Raw genomic sequence first — 5449 nt, 5'->3', positions numbered from 1 at the left:
TTATAAGTATGATTTAAAAAATAAAGATCCACTGCCCGATTTTTATTTATGACTTTTATAAACAAAATTCTTCGTTAACTGTTATCTAAGACATATAATTTAAAAATCAAAAATAATTGTTATTTTGGATTTATAAAATAAAAGTCAGAAATAACGGTTATTTAAGGAGTAATTAAATAAAAATAAAAAAATAGTTGTTAAAGAGTGATTTGTTTAATAAAAGTTGTAACTGTTACGGTCCCTGCTTCAAAAATACCCTCAAAAGTATTTCTTTTAAATTACTTGTCACTTTTTGACCTAAAAACAGCATTTAATGAACCCCTAAAAAGTAAATAAATTGGTTTCAACTTGGACTTCTTGTTGTCCACAAACGCATATGGTTAAAGCTTTTTAAAAAGTTCAGAGCTTTTTATTCAAAAAATGATTTTTTCTTGAATTTTCTACCTCAAAGACTTTAGTATGCTGTTAAATTTATTTCACTAGCTCTTCTCGTTCTCGGCACTGTGCGCCACCTATCGGGTAAAATTTTTGGTGGTTCATGTAAGTAATATACGTTCTTAATATGAACCACTTCCGGCCATAAATGCGGGCTTTTCAAACATCTCGACTAGAGCTCTAGATACCCGGGTATCGAGCAATGCGAGTAGCTCGATACTCGCTCGAAACTCGTTCATTGCTCAACTGCTCAAATGTTTGTTCAAAATTTTCGACTTTTTGAACAATTTCATAAACAAAAGAAAATTTGTAAATTGTATTTGTCAGCAGCTGCTTTCTAATTCATGTTATATTATTAAATACTAATGTAACAATCTTTGCGTTATATATCAATAATTTGAAAAATTTAAAAGTTGCTACCAAAAATGTCAATATAATAAAAAAAGCATTGCTCAAATTACTCGAAAAAACTCGAATTGCTCGAGCTCATGCTCGAAAATTTTCGAGTAATGAGCATTGAACAAGTGTGCGAGTACTCGCTGCTCATATACCCGGGCTGTTTGAAAATGTGCGAACAAAATCGAGAGCTCTAATCTCGACACCTTTGCCAAATATCGAATTAATTCATTTTTCAAGTATCTAGGTAATCGGAGAGTTGGTTAAATATTGAGTGAAACTTAATAAAAGCTTTTAAAAATATATACGACAGCAGTTTGATAAGTCAGAGAGTATTACCCGCGTAGTAACTTTAAATATAACTACTACCATCTGATGAGCGCTTATGAGCAAACTGTTAAACGCTGACATTTTTTTTTGGTTTAATATTATCAAATAATTTTTTTTTTTTATTAATAAAATGATGTAGCTAGCAATGGTGATGATAGAATGAGACTGAAAAATAAGAATCAAGCGATAACGATTAAGAGCTTTTATCCCAGTGACGAGTTAACCCACTTTCGGCATTTAACTAAAGAGTTTTAGTACAAAAATTTAAAATTAACCGCCGAATGTTAGTTACTTATCCACTGTGAAAAGGGCCTAAGACATATTAAGTAACTGCAGCTATACGAAATCAATGGATGCCGATAGTAATATTAAAGATTATTAAGTTCTCCCCTCTAAATGGTAAATAAGGACATTGCACGAAAAATTTACACTTAGAAAAATATGATTTTCATTTCACAATTCCAAATTGTTCCAAAGATCGCCATATTCTGGCTTCATGCACAAAAAGTTAGATTAAGCCTCGACTCAATTTTTAGTAAAAATTCTTGAGCTTGAGCTCACTTTTTATGCATGAGGCCCACTGTCATGGGAGCCAAAAACTAATGGATGGCATTTTTACTCCACAGGTACGAATAAAGCACAAAGCGCTACAAAACATTGGCCGTTTCTGAATTTTTCACAAAAATGTGTTATGGAATGTACTGGACCGCTTAGAATACTGCAAAACATACTACTTACATATATAAATACTTAATAGTAAATGGTTGAAGGTTGTAATGGTAAAACATTTCCTCACTTATATGAAGTAACGTTAGTTTCCTTTTTTTGCAAAAAGTTGAATGTAATTAAACAGGAAAAAACAGATTGTACATAAATAGTGCATGAAGTGAATATGTATATGTACATAAGTATGTCATTGCATATATCGGAAGGAAATGAAACTTGTGTTTAGTTTACTTAAAACTAAGTAATTAATTTGGTAATCAAATAATTAAAGTGGTAAACTAGCGAAAATAGTCAAAGCTTTAAGCTCGCATAATTAAGAACTTTCATACGTATTAAACATAATGGAATAATTAGCATAAAAGCAACATACATATGTCCGTACATAGATACACGAAGTATGTGCATTAGGTTGGTCCAAAAATGCATGTGGAAAAAGTACACCGAAAAAATACATATACCCCTATTTTTTTTTGAAATCAAAAAATATTTAAAGGTAACTCAAAGCTCTCAAAGTTTTCCATGTATTTTATTTGCATGGGAAAAACAACTTTTCGTAAAAATGACCTAGAATTCTTGAAAATAAATATTCTATACCGTTTGTACGAAAAGTTGTTTTTTCCCCATATAAAATATATGGAAAACTTTGAGCGCTTGGAGGTCCTCTAAAAAATTTTTTCGATATAGAAAAATCCTAGAGGGTGAGAGCATTAAAATTCCAACTTTACCTATTTTGGACCACCTTAATGTACAGACTATATGCAGACTATATGCATACATAGTTAGCCGATAGCGAATTTTTGAAGTTTTTTTTTGTTGAAAGAACTTTTATTGGAAAAGTTAAACATTTTATAAACCTAAAAAACAAAAATGTCGAAAGCTCTGAAGAATAAAAAAAACCGTGCTTGGAGCTTTCAAGCAACAAAAAATTTTACTGAAGCTGGAATAGATGAAATGAAACCAAAAAATTGTAAGAATAAGAACAGTGACTCGAACAACCGTTCAAATGAAGATTTTTTTTAATATGCACAATATTTTTCAAGCCAATTTTTTTTTTATACATACACACATATATTGCTCATCCTATAACCAGAACCATATACATAAAGCAAAATTTCAATTTTAATTCAAAATTTAGAATATTTTTAAAAATTTTCATCAAATTTCCTTTTTCAAATTCAATCTGAAATTCTAGAAAATCTTCGACTACGCAGTTTAGTGTTCTATAAAGTTTTAATTTTGGTAAAGTGCAAGTTTCAAGCGTCTACTCAAGTAGCACACTTTAAAAATTTGGTACAAATCTGATAAGATTGTACCAAAAACCATAAATTTATACCAAGTTATACAACAGTGTGCTACTTGAGTAATTTTTAGTTTTTTTTTTTGCTGACGATTTCTTACACTTTTTTTCATATATCAAGGACCATTCACAAAAACAAGCATTTCAAAAAATCAGCGCCAGTTTTTATAAATTGCGCAAATTTTTAGTTGCTTCAAACATGCCACCTAAAGATTTTCCAAACATTCAGATCAAAAAGTGCCGCAATTTGTTGAATTTTCCTATTTTTTTTTTATAAAATTTTAAACTGTGATTTACATGCTTTTGGTTATACCATGAAAAAAATTTTACAAAATAATTTACCTGAAAAAAATTGTGAATATTACAAAAAAAAAACGTATGAAGGATTGCTTGAGTCACTGTATAGGTATAAATTACATAAATATAAAAAAGTAATTTTTAGCAAAATATACAAAATATATAAAAAATTACGATAATTGATAGCCTTCCTCCTTTTTTGAAGTCGGTAAAATAAATGGGCAAATAAAGTACTAAAAATTTATTTTACCCTTAATTTGTTGTAAACTAAATCTGTAAATATTATCAAACCACACGAAAAAACTTGTTTAACAAATTTATAAATATGTATGTATAATTGTTTTATTGCGAAAAATTGTACGTTTAACTGTATTATATGTACATATATGTACGTAGATATTCATTTTTCAAATTGAGCTACTAACTAATCCCAGCATTTATGATAGTTGATCAATTATACATATAAATGTAGAAATGATAAAACTGAAACAATTTCTAAAACACTTTCTAGTAAGTAGTATGTAAACTATACATATACCAAAATTAGCTACTTTCACATCCATACACATATGTACATATGTATATGTGCATGTGCAGAAAATATTCAAAATATTTTCACTTGATTTTTAAGTTTTTCTTAGCGAATTATATTGAGTTAAACTCAACTAGAAACTTGTTATATAGCAAAAACTTTAACTAGTAGCTATTAACTTAAGTCGCATACTAATTGAAAACAAAATATGAACGTAGCAAATAAAAAGGCCATTGTAAAAAAAAAACTTTTTTAATGGTAAATAATTAAATATCTAATTTATGTATATGCGAAATCATACTGTCATAAACATCACATAATCATGTGTGTATATACACTTAGATACGTACAAAAAACAGAGTTGTATACATATTTATGTACATATGTATGTATATAGAACGTTTGTTGAAGTACGAATCAATTTTGAATAAAAAATAATAAAATCAAATTAATGTTGTTTTATTTTAAATGATACTTAATATCTAATCTCTAATACAAACGGCCGGAATCAAAACGACGGGGATTTATGTATGTACATTAGGGTGGGTCAATTTTTTCGGACGAATGTTTTTCGGCAAACCGCGTAGTATTTTCGGTTTCTAATTCGGTAGATAATTCTATTCAAGAGAAAATGTACAAGAAACCAGAAGTCAGAAATGAGTTGCTAGCCTTTACATTTTTAAAAGAAACATTAACTTTTTCACAAACTATTATTTTTCCGTTCTAAATATGCTAGTTTTACAAATTGTTCACCTTTTGTTACAACTAATGGTTACAAAATGCTTATATTTAAGTTTATAAACTTTTTAATTGACTTACCATATTTAACATGCAAACACGGAGTGTCCGTGTCAAAATTATAAGCATTGAAAATTTTTAGCAATTTATTTCATTTTCATTTAATCTTTATAATATTTTTTTTTCTTTATATATGTATAGTCTACACTTTAATAAAAATCGAATAAATTCAAGTTTCAAACTTCGTGCAAAATAAAAAAATCAACAAAATTTTGTAAAAATTTAAAGATTTTTAGTTGGATTTCTTAGAAAACTTTTGAGTATACTAGTCCATTCAATTTTAGTAAATAAAGTGCAAAACATAAAAATAAAAAGAAGTAAGAAAATCTTAGTTCGGGCGGAGCCGAACATTAAATACCCGGTTGTACAGCATAATGGCCGAAAATTTTTAAAATCGGACAATAACCACGCCCACATCCCATATAACGGTAATTTAGAGAAATACGAAATCTGCGATAAATCAGTAATTATGATCACATATATGTATCTCGGTAACCGTTCTAACCGAAATCGGACTAAAATTTAGGCCGCTTTTCATATAACGGTAAATTTCTCAGAAATGCTTGAAACTTGAATATTTCGAAATTTTAGGACACTAATTTACTCAAAATTGATACACCCCGGCTTACCATGTAGCG

At 28.7% G+C, this 5449-nt stretch overlaps 1 protein-coding gene across 1 annotated transcript in view; it reads left to right on the top strand.

Moving 5' to 3' along the window:
- Window positions 1-5449, top strand: part of LOC118753468 — a gene marked incomplete in the record, with an annotated part of 83773 nt that overhangs the window by 52216 nt on the left and 26108 nt on the right.

This window comes from Rhagoletis pomonella, unplaced genomic scaffold, assembly GCF_013731165.1.
Source record: "Rhagoletis pomonella isolate Grant_MI unplaced genomic scaffold, Rhpom_1.0 Rhpom_scaffold_00002, whole genome shotgun sequence".
Classification (NCBI taxonomy): domain Eukaryota; kingdom Metazoa; phylum Arthropoda; class Insecta; order Diptera; family Tephritidae; genus Rhagoletis; species Rhagoletis pomonella.
This window is presented reverse-complemented; position numbering and strand designations above follow the sequence as displayed.